This window comes from Harpia harpyja, chromosome 3, assembly GCF_026419915.1.
Source record: "Harpia harpyja isolate bHarHar1 chromosome 3, bHarHar1 primary haplotype, whole genome shotgun sequence".
Lineage (NCBI taxonomy): Eukaryota > Metazoa > Chordata > Aves > Accipitriformes > Accipitridae > Harpia > Harpia harpyja.
The window spans coordinates 19,144,638-19,156,356 of NC_068942.1; the positions used below are offsets into that span (position 1 = coordinate 19,144,638).

Here is an 11,719-nt window from a genome sequence, read left to right on the forward strand (position 1 = left end):
TAGAGGCTACTTCCACCAAGCTCAGACCTGTTAAGTTCAGGGCACCTATCATGAACCTCACTTACTTTTTGCACATATGGGATGGAAGATGGTGCGTGAATTAAAGTTTGCCCAAGGCCCTAAATCAAAATAACAAGCAGATGTTGTAGAGTGCAAAAATATTTTGCAATTGTCAAATGCAAAAACTTCTGTTCTCAAATGCAAGAAAATTGTAATGGTTTCCTGCAGAGAGGCTACTGGCAAGGGGTGAACGTGAAAAACAGTCCACATTCAATAGTTTTTTGCCATTAATGACTAAAAATAAAATAAAACTTTTACAAAAGTTCCAGACTTCCTCACTGGGGAATTCACAGATATAGGGGTATTTTCATATTGCTTTTTTATTTGGGCCAGCTCAGATTAAGCACAGACCACACACTGAAAGACTGGTCACTCTCTATTACAACAGCCATCTGGAATCCCCTCAGATTAAATGTGCCCAGACCGTTGCTGGTTTATGGCTGGAATAGGTTACTGCAGAAAAACAGAAAGCATAAAGTTGTAATGTGGCCAAAACCTTAAAAATAAGTAAGAAATATAGTCTGCCCTTTTAGCACTTACTTGGGGTCTGCAGAAGTGCAATAAATAAAAAATTAGAGCCGCTAGCCTGTTCTGACTTACCGTGTCAGGTCTCAAATCCAGATTATGAGCTATCCATCCATCTTCCTGGTAAAGTGGATCTGTTACCATCATCTGTAAAAGAACAGAGACAGAACAGTTTACCCTACCAAAAGAAAATCAAAGGGGTGGAAAATCCAGAAAATAGCCTGATGGTCTTCCCTTGGGTCCTGTTCTTATTTTTCAAGGTGTCCTTTACCACCCTGGTGAACCACTGCCGCCAGCTCACTGGCCTGGCTCTGAGGCCAATGTCCCACAGACGGGGCTACCGAGACAGAGCCCTCAGGCTCACAGTGGTGAGACCAGCCTGCATAACCCCTCTCTGACGCACTGAGGAGGTGGGGGGGGGCAACTGTGGCTATGCATTCGTGGTCTTACACAAGGTGGTGCAGAGCTAAGATCTAGCAGTCAAGTTCTTGCTGCCCAGTGTCCTCAGGATTGCCTAGGTTGCTGCTCCTCTGGGTCTTCCTGAGCGCATTAACGGTCCAGATGCAGCCCATTGCTCAAGTATTTGACTTCCAGGAGATCTCCTCCAAATGAACCTCCTTCCAGACCTTCTCAGCAACAACCAGGATGTCATTTACTCTGCCCAGTCCACCTGAACTTTGCAAGGCAGTCAGAAGTCATCTGATCCTGACAAGTAGGCCACCAAGCCAAGGCGGAGGCTTGGCTCCAGCTGTTGGAGGTGTCTGCTGGGGTACCGGTGTGGCTGTGTCAGAAGAAGGGCTACAGCCTTGCAGATCTGCCAGCTGGGCCACTCACCCCTCCCAGGGCCACCCACAGGGTCAGGCTTAGGTGCTGCGTGGAGCACCTCACATCTGTGGCAGAATTGCCTCCCCACATCCTTACTTCATTCCTGGGGCTGTTCCCGTCCCTAGCCTGGTAGTAGGCTTTCCTCGGTTCTTCCCTTTTTCTGTGGCAATGGTTGTGGCAGGAATTTACCCATAACGCCTGCTGCCGTCAGCAGCAATCTCTGTGCAGTGGTGGCTGTTGCAGGTGGCTTTTCCAAAGCAGCAATCCTATACTTACTCTTTCAGTATGGAAAGGAGGACACAGGACTCCAGCCAGGCTGTACACCAGGATATATCTTCTGTCCATGCCTCGGTGGTTCTGTGGAGGCAAACTGCAAAAAGGTGCATGAGGATATGAATGATCTTGTCACACAGTTTTCTCACAGCTTCATGGCTGTGCACAGGACTCGGAGCAAACTCCGGAGAGGGTATTGCAGAGCACTATCCGTTGCTCCAAGAGTGGGTGCTGTGGAGGGCAACATAAGGCCAGTTTCTTACAGGTTTCACCCCTAGAGATGCTAGCTGAAGTGCATGCTGCTTTGACAGCTGGGCACCTGGGCAATGAAGAAAACTGGCCTTGAGTTTTCCAGCAGGGGAACTGTTTGTTAGCGTTTTACCTGAAGACCATGCTGAAGATGGGTCAGGAAACAAGCACAGAGCAGGGCATTGGAATTCAGTCTAAACACAGCTATCAATCTCATCATCTGGCCTTCTTGACCACTGATGTATCCCCTTGTGCAGATTCCCACGCACAAAACAACTCCCATTTAAAACAAAGCAAAGCAACCTTTTTCTTTTCTTATCACCTCCCCAGCTTTGTTACACATCATATTTTCCTTCCAAGCATAACAAAACTCTGTGGCAGGATTTATCGGCACACTGATAACACTCTTTATTCAGCACAGGTGAAAGAACAAAGCGGTGCCTCCCTGCCTGCCTCAAGGACCTTACGTGGTACCTACACAAACATTAACAATATGTGTAGCCTTTGCACTGTGCATTTACAGTGTGGAAGTGTCAATCTGATCTTCCGAAAGGGTATTTTCATGATGCCTCATCACATAATAGTCTTGTAGCATCTTTAATTTAAAACAAAAGCTCCTGCAGAGGATTGCTCTTACAGTCTTACTGACCTGAAGAAATCAAGCGGGGAGATGGCATGCAGACGGCAATACCTTAGAGGATGCTGTTCAAGGCTCTTTCATTTTTTGTTTGACGGTAATGCAAAAAAGGCACAATCAAGATCAGCATCAGTTGTGGTGTCTGTCGCCCAAATACACAGAGATACAGTTGCAGGTCTGAAAATCTGTAGGCATATTTAACTAGCTGTCTTTGATCTGTGTAGCATCTTGAGGTAACAGCAACTCTCACTTGACAGATAGAGCAGAGGCTGAAGAAGCCAGAGGCCAGGTCTGCACAGTGTTATCTGCATGCACGTACACTACTGACACTATTAAAATGAGGTGATGTCAAAGAAAAACTTATCTGATTCACCAAATCGTAGCTCTGTCCATGCACTGCATCCATTCTGGGAGTACTTTTAGCTGAATTTTGGCTGTTTTCCCAAGCTGATACTCAAAATCCTCAGTCCACTCTTTGCACATATGTACATGTAACAAGTCAGCACATGGTCACCACAACCGTTTATGCTGTGGAGGCACCTGAGCCATGAGCCAGCTACCAAGAAATATTCAGGAAAGCTGCACATCTTGAAGCCTGTTTCCCCCTGAGTCTGGGTGCTTTACACCTCTCATGCAGGAGTGGTTTTGGGCTATGGTGTAGCAATGCAGAGGCTTCAGTAGCACTACTGGTACAAGGCAACCCTATTGCATCTCCCACCACCTTCACACCACAGCAAACCCTCTCCTCATCTGTATCAATGCAACTGTTTGTGGACTGTGTATGCTTCTAGACCTAGGAACCCTAGAAATATACATTTGCTTCTTTCTTTCAAATAGAAGAGATGCCTGATCTAATTTACAGCCTGGACCCACAAGCAGCTCTGTCAGCACAGCTATGGGAAAGGAGCCCTGCAGGGGGGAAAAGAGTGGCTGAAGGTGGGCTGGAGGCTCCTGAAGTTGGCACTGACACCAGCACTGGGATGTCTGCAAAGCTCGGCCTCAACAGTATTAGGTATGGGCACCTCTGCTGCTGCCAGACAACATATGTCCATTCACAGCTGTGCCTGCAAGAGTACCAGGGTGGAGAGAAGGAGAATTAGAGCATACCAAGAGAGGAAAGAGACCATTAGCTGCACAGGAGCAGTGTTTTTAGGTACTGACTGCCATTGCTTTTCCTCTCTTTATTCTATTTCTCTGACATGAATAATTTAGAAAATTAATAGATTAAAAATTAATATATGCCATTGCAGAACGTGCATAAAGACACATTGCCAGAGATTATCCTTTCCCCGTTCATACTGCAGTCCCAAAGCTGACCCTACCCCACTAGACTCAAATATTTTTATTTTTCCTTTGTGCATTTTGCATCCAATAGCTCAAGGGGAACTGAACAAACCTGGGAAATTAAATTACCAGCATACAAACAAGACAGATCATGACTGTGACATTTTTACACTAAAACTGAAAAATAAAAGCACAGAGAAAAGAAGGACTTACTGAAAGGGTACATGAAGAATTCCCCCTTGATAACCTGTTTCTATGTCTTTGGGGTTTAATTTAGTCCACAGGGACTGTGGATATATTATAAATGCCTGCTGTTTCAACTGCAGGCTATTCTAAGCAATGCAAAATCTTAAAAATACACAAAATTTTAAAAATACACAAAGCAAAGGCATAAGCCCGAGAGAGATGGCCATGAAGTAGTATGTCCGATGTTCAACATCCTGTATCTGGTAGAAAAGTTTCTATTCAGCTCAGTTTACGGCAATTTAGAAAATGTACTTTTATTAGAAAAAAGGGAAAATAAGATATTTCATGGTAAGCCACAAGTTAATGACCATTTGCAAGGAATTGTTGCATACTCACCAGGGAGGCAAGTTTTGTGATCCAGCCTTTGCGTTTGAGACAAGTTCCAATTTTAGTAGAATCAACACAACACTTAATTTTTCAAAGGTAAGCCCAGTGAATACCTGTCAGTGCTCTATCTCTTTTTACACTCTTAGGATTCACATCACTGTATTTTCCAAGCTGCTACTGTGTGTGAAATTTTATAAGAACTTTCATAAGAACTTTCATTATTATCTGCCTGATATGGACATTTTGGTCAGGGTGAGGCTAAACTCTGATACAGTACACTCAAAATTTTCCACAGCACAGGCTGGCTTTTCTCTGGCCTGGGTTAATCAGTGCTTTGTTTCAAATCTATGTAAACTGCTTGTGATCTCTTCACCGTGAGTTCACTCTCTGCTTTTCTCCTCACCTGTTTCTCCCCTGTTTTCATTCCTTAACCCCTCCTCCCACTCATCTTTTATTTTCACTTGGATTGTGCCTTCTCCACTGGAGATACAACCCTACAAAAGACACCCCCCCCCCAAACCCAAAATCCAAACCCATATCACACAAGAAGCACACAATTAGTCTCGTATTTGCTGCCATCACATTATTTGCTGTGCTTGATCATTACATCCTATTTCCGCCTGGGTCCAGAGCTAGATGAAGACATATTGGGGCCACCCTACTCTCCCTTGTTTTTAAACATTGCTTTGGGTCCCCTCTCCTCCCCTGCCACAAGCACCAAGCATCCAGGCTGGAGAGACACAGGGCGATGGGGCACCCCATGGGCTGGGGGGCAGGTCCTCTCCTCCTCACGGCTCTCTGGCATCGCCACCGCCCCGGTGAGTTTCTCCCCCCCCCCCAACAGAGAAATACAGCAGCAGCAGCTAAATCGGGGAAGGTGAAGACTCTGTAGAGAGGGCAGGGTCACCATCCCACAGTGGGGGACAGCCTCTCCCTACATTTCTCTATCACAAGTATTGCCGGGGTGGCTTTTAAGGGGCCTGGACCCCCCAGCTTGGAGAAGCTGGGGCTCTGCAGCAGTTTTGCACGGGGCAAGAAACTGGAGCTTTTCCCCTGCTCAGCTCATTCTGAAAAAACGGGATGCTGGGAACATGCCCTTGCATTCAGGGGTCATCCCAGGACATTTGGTCCCCTCATCCTCGACCCCAGGAGGCTGCGGTCCTGCAGGAGCCCTCACAGTCACTACCACCATCAGTTCCCTGGCAGCATCAGGAGACAGAAGGGCTGCAGCATATTCACCTCCTCCTGGCATCTCTTTTCTTAGTGGCATCAAGGGCAGGGTCTCCAGCCTACCCCTTGCTGAGGCCTAGCTTTGTCTGTCTGTCTGTTTGTCCAGCAGGAACCAGCTGCTGATTTTGCAGTGTCTGGCACACTTGGGTTCCAGTTCTGCTGGCCCTTTAATGGCTGTTCTAACAAATCTTTTTATTAATATTTATTATAGTTGACTTCCATTGCCTCACTCCGTAGTGTACGAGTTGGCCTCGCAGAGCGGTCACTTACTTACAAGCCTTGTCCCCCGACACAGCTGCATTTTCCGTGGTGTGCCTGATCTGCGTGTAATTCATGGCTCAGCTAGGATTTCTGTGGCATAAATAGCATTACACCATTATGAAATGACAATAGATGCCAGAGCTGTTATCCGTCGAAGTGGAGCCCGAGAGTGCAACTTCTACCAGACTAGCAACAATTAGGTTTGCAAGTGTAACCAGATCCTATTGTTAATCCCAGCTCTGTTTGGGCATCTGTAACGACTGGTTATGTTGTAAGACCATGATGGCTTCCAAGTAAGAAATCACAGTGTTCTCATTATATGCTGAGTGTTCATCACATCAGATCCATTTCTCAGCATTTAATGTTAATTACTAGCTTGGTTTTGTATTAGCTGAGAGCTAAATGATGTAGTACTGCAGAAAACTATTAAGATCTGCGTCACATAGGCAAACATAACCATCCACTTCCAGAATGTGAAATGGATAATGAGTGGGTATAAAGGAGTTCTCAGAAACCCCAGCTGAACACATTCAAGAGCAGCGCTTCCTCTTTAATGGGCTCTCTGCCAGAATGACACATCACTCTGCCTCACTGAAGTCATTTATAAACTGTCCTTCACAACACTCTTTTCTCTCCTACGTGTGCTGCTTCTCCTCTTAGGGATAGTCGCAGAGGGAGGATGCACCTGATGGTAAAACACGGCACTGTTCAGCACAGTAAAACTCTTGGAGAAAGCAAGAACCTAACTCTCCTCAGGACTAAGCCTAGAGGAGAAGGGAGGGCAGGGCCATGCGAAAAGCAGAGCTACGCAGAAGGAGTTGGCTACCAACCAAATTCCCAATTCTTTGAGGCTGACTTGGGTTTTCCACTCGAAAGCACTGCCTTGGTTTCAGACTGTAATGCAGTATCTGAAGGCATCCTCTGTAGGTCCCTGCATTCCTGGAGAAAGCCAGGCCGGAGCTGGAGGTTGAAGTAAAGGTCTGTGAGGTTTACACAGCACTCCCCCGGAGGGACGGTGCTGAGGTGTATCAAAGAGAGTGTTTAAAGGGAGGGAAAGGAGCTTCTTAAAATCCCTCTGTACCTTCCCCTCCCTTCCTTTCCTTCTGCCCAAGCACGCTCCCATACAATGAGTCACTGGTGGTTGTCGCAGGCTTGGGATCCCCACTGTACTATTCAGCGCACAAGAACACAGTCCTTGCTTACAACACAAACATGAAAAACTAGACCCAGGGACAGAAACACAAGAGAGCACAGGACAATTTTAGCCGTCCTGCAGGTCCAACAAACTACTGACAAGGTTTTGGCCTGCAGTGTTCAAAGGAGAGCCTTTCTGAAAACCGGGGCTGGAAGAAAGGGAGAGAGCATTGCACATTTTTAATGAGGAGTTCCTCCCAAGCCTGAGGAGAAAATAGCAGAGGTGCTTGCTTGTGGTTGATGAAGGTGGAAGTCAGCCTCCTGACAGTGAATGAAGGTTTATGGGCAGGGTGGGGATAGGCTCTGATAGAGCTTGCAAGTGAAGAAAAATTATTTCTGCCTGATATCACAGAGACGAGAGCCAGCACAGGGATGTGATCACCACAGAGAGAAAGGAGCCAGCAAAGAAAAAGTGACGATGGAGTAGTCCGAGCGATGGGCTAAGGAAATGACCATTGCAGCAAAGCTCCTGCTGCAATAAAACATGAAGATGCTGGCTGCTAAGAAGCTGTGCGGACAGCCAGGAAAAGTTATATGTAGATGGGGAATGAACACGAAACCGACAAGGCATAAACTTGGCATGTTTATGTAAAGAGAAAATACTCATTACTTAGGTCATCAGAAAAAAAAAGTGCTTCCACTAATATCTGAAAAACCTTATGCCAGAAGGATTGTTATGCCTTTCTCAAGAAAGAGGAATCAGCTTTTCTTTTGGGTAACTTGCCCAGCAATTACCTGATGCACCAAAGCAATTGCTTTGTCCACTGTCAGCTATTTATGTAACCATTTACACATGGCCCTACAGATGTTCTCTACTTACAGTCTACGTGTGAAACTACAGACTCACATCAAAAGCACAGACAGGAGTGTAGCATGCAAAAATGTTCCTAAGCAGACAATTTCTAGGCAAAATCCTTTAGCAGAATTTTAAAAGATTACCCTGCCTTTAACCAGTTCCTTGTTATGAGATGCAGCACCAAATATTGAATTTAAGATACAGCAGATCTGGCAGCAGAGTTTCAAGTACTGGGAGTTACAAGGGAAGCATAGCTGGTCAGTAGCCGGCTTTATAAAACAAACCGTGTGTTTATCCTTCCTTGCTCCATTTTCTTGGGCTTTAGAGGGCCTTCTTTTTTGTCCCTTTGAACATCTAGTACTTCTGCCTAGATGCGCTAGAGCCCCTGTTACTTCAAAACCATTGTTAGGAATTTCCACAATTGCAGCCTTCTCCTACAGTTGGAGGAAAGGAAGGCTTTTGACAATGAACTTCACATACGCACAGACAAAAAATGCATTGTGTGGCTTGCCACTTGCCTTTGTTTCCCTGTTTTGCAGAATTTGCTTCTCTCATCAACCTGCCTAGGGCTGCCAGGGAATAATATTGCCCGCGTGGTATTGAATTTGCCAGTCAAATGCTGAGCTTAGGACAGAGAACATCTTTACAATTAAAATGAGCTGCTAACTGGGGAAAGGTAAGGCTGTCAGCTCCAAGGAAATTTAACTTGTCCAGTAATCTCCTCCCTGTTTCAAGACTTTGTGATCTCCATGGAAAGACACTACAAAGTTTGTTACTATGGCCTTTTCAGTAATTCAGCTAAATCCTATTGAATTACTTCAGTTACTTCGTTTTCATCTTTGACAGCAGACTTAGACCTGAACGCTCCTGTAAATTGAAAACAAATGTAGGTTAAAGACCCAGCAGGGATTTCTCTACCTACCCCAAAACGTAGAGAACACTTTCTCTCCTCCTAGAAGCACCAACAGGCTCCTCCTTGTTAGGAAAAAAAATTTACTAGGACCACAGATGAGCTTGCAGTGATTACTACAGGGTAAAACAAAAATGCAACAGCAGTGGATGATAAAGAGGAAAGCATACAGAGAATGAAAACGTAAGTCACAGCTTCACAAAAATATCTCCAGTTCAGGCATGCTAATTTTTTCACAAGCTTGTGCTCACACTAAGAGCTCTCACAAAAGCATCCAGTTGCAGCAACCCATAAGACCAACCAGATTTGCTAACGGCAAAAGTAAAATTGCCTGGAACTACTGTCATGCTATAGGGTGAAGGAGGCAGCCACTGCAGGTGTTTGGTGTTGCTCTCAGGTACCACCAAGTCTGAAGGAAGCAGGGCTTTCTGCAGCCCTCCATCACCACTAAACCCTGCCACCTCCTTTGCCCAGCGCAACTGTTTTGCAAGCATTGCTTTGCCCATCTGACAAGCATGTTTGGTGTTTAAAAGATTTGCAAGTTAGAGGTCAGGAAGCAATTCTACTCAAGCACTGAATTGCCAGGGCTGAAAGGAAGAAAATAATTTTCCTTTTTTATTTTTTTAATAAGTTATATACACCTTGTGAATATGTATCGCGAATGCATTTGGGCCACCATCTGGGGAAGGCAGACATACTCTGTGGAGTATCCTGCCAGGTGTGCTCTCACAGGACATGGCAGCATGGGTGAGCCCATTGCAGCTTACCTGTTTTCTCCTCCTGACTTAACTCTGGAAAATTCATGTTGTTGGAGACTTCTTCCATCCATCTCCAGGATCAGATGAAGTAATTTGGGGTTGTTCCAGTGATGCATCACTTGCAACAGGAGTTTTAGAAAGAGATGGGAAAGGGCTGACTCGGGGCACACAGGTCCTTGTGGCATGGGGGTCCCATGAAGCAGCATAGGTTGACACTTGTTAAAAAGAAAAATTATTACAGTGAGAGGGAGTCAAGTAAACTTAAGGAAACCTAATTTCCTTATGGGTTACCTCAGTTTAGATGTACCTTGCAACATCCACACAGAAATCAAAATGTAATATAGTCAGGGAATTGCAATCTGCTCTTCATAAAACCACTGGAAAGTGCAGATGCTGTGATTGTGCTGTGTGCTCAGTGGTGCGGGGCTATCATGGAAAGACATTACCCATCCTTTATTTGCAATGGGCTGTTATTTTCATTATTGCTGTATCACCTGCTAGTGCTGTTACCGTTAAATGTCCATTAGTGACAATGTCTGTTATTAACTTTTGGGTTTAGAAGTTTATAGTTTGGCAACTGTGGTAGTATTTGCAAAGGTGTTAAGGCTGACTTATAAAAATCTCAGCCTGGAAACCTATTTATTTCATAAATTCTGTGTTTTAGCATTGCCATCATTGTACTTTGATTTCACAAAGAGGCTTAATTTAAGCAAAGATGGTTTTTACCTTTTAGGATTTCTGTTCCATCCTTTCATCACCATCAATGGCTTCAAGGTTTCAAGATACCTGGATGAGATGGGAAGGGAAGGACAAGGGACAGAGGTATTCACAAATGCCAGATTTCACCTCCTCTCTAGGGTGACTTTGGAGACCAGTTTCCCAAGGGCCTGTCTGGAGAAAGAAAGGCAACTCCACAAGGCAATTCAGGAGACCTTGAGAGACTTCAGATCCAGAGCCCTTGTGCTCCAGCACACCAGAAGCCAAGTGATGGTGGCTTGAGGTACCTTTAACGTTATCACCATCCCTCTTGTTGTGGCAAAGCCTGGGAGAGAAGCAGAGGGAGAAAATGTGCTCTTCTCTCCAGGCCGAGGGAAAGAGTAGCTCTGCCCACTGGGCTGGATGATTTATTTCCATGGGCTGTACCCCTCACAGTGCCTCCTGTGGCAATATAACCAGACACAAACTTCAACCTAGAGGAAACAGACTCCTGAGGAACAGCATCTTTCTTGTGAAAAAGGGATGATTCCTCCCACACAAGCGAGGTCCTCAGATTTCCTGGCATGGGACGGTATCGTACAAGAGCGGCTCTGCTCTCGGCTGCATGATGCTCCCGGCGAGCTGGCGGGAGGCCAAGCAGCGGCTGAGCCAATGGGCTCAAATCTTTCAGGGTTGTCCTGTGGGTCAGTTCGGTTTGCTGGGCTGTAAGTGAAAAAGAGCATAGCCTGAGCCCCATAGGCAGAGTTTGCACTGCAAAATGAAAGAGACGGAGAGAGAAAGGAAAAGCCACTCCAGCAGAGAGAAAGTTGATGATGGAGTTCATAATTAGGAGAAAGGATGTCAAACGTTTCAAGGCTCTTTGACTGCAAGTCACCAACCTGTAACACCTTAAAGAAGAGCGAGCGTGGGTGTTCAGCAGAGAGAGATGCCCCCAATTACTAATTACCCATGCTTAAAAGAAAACTGTTTAAAGTTTGCTGCCTTGCAGATTTCACTGGTAGGGTTACTTGTCAAAGGAAGTACATATGCATAGTACTAATGTTAGCAATGAGTGGGATTTACAAATGACATTTATCTCCAACATTCGAAGAATAATAGCTGAGGGAGTGAAGGGCTAAGGAGTGCTCGTTTGGCTATTTCATTGCTCTGGTATTGCCAAAACCTGGAGTACTTTATCTATGGCTTCTGCATTCTGAGCTGTGACAAATTAGTCAAAAGACAAAACTTTAGAGAGAGAGAGAGAGCGCTATATATAAATATGCGTGTGCATGTATTCTAGCATAAACTGAAAGCATTTTCCCTGATTCCCCCTGAATCGTTACAATGATCTCTTTTAGTCTGGCTAAAAACATGAACATGGCGTCATCAAATGTAACCAAGAGGTAGCACTATCAAAGATGCTGCATTCTCACAAGCAGCCATTAAAA

The 11,719-nt window shown here is 45.3% G+C and overlaps 1 long non-coding RNA gene across 1 annotated transcript; it reads right to left on the reverse strand.

Moving 5' to 3' along the window:
* Nucleotides 1-388: 388 nt before the first annotated feature.
* On the reverse strand, nucleotides 389-1,780 carry LOC128140178 (uncharacterized). The gene is made up of 3 exons (XR_008234639.1): nucleotides 1,687-1,780; nucleotides 661-732; nucleotides 389-513 (listed from the first exon to the last, which is right to left on the reverse strand). It is a non-coding gene; the product is annotated as an uncharacterized LOC128140178 (long non-coding RNA).
* Between the last annotated feature and the right edge of the window lie 9,939 nt (nucleotides 1,781-11,719).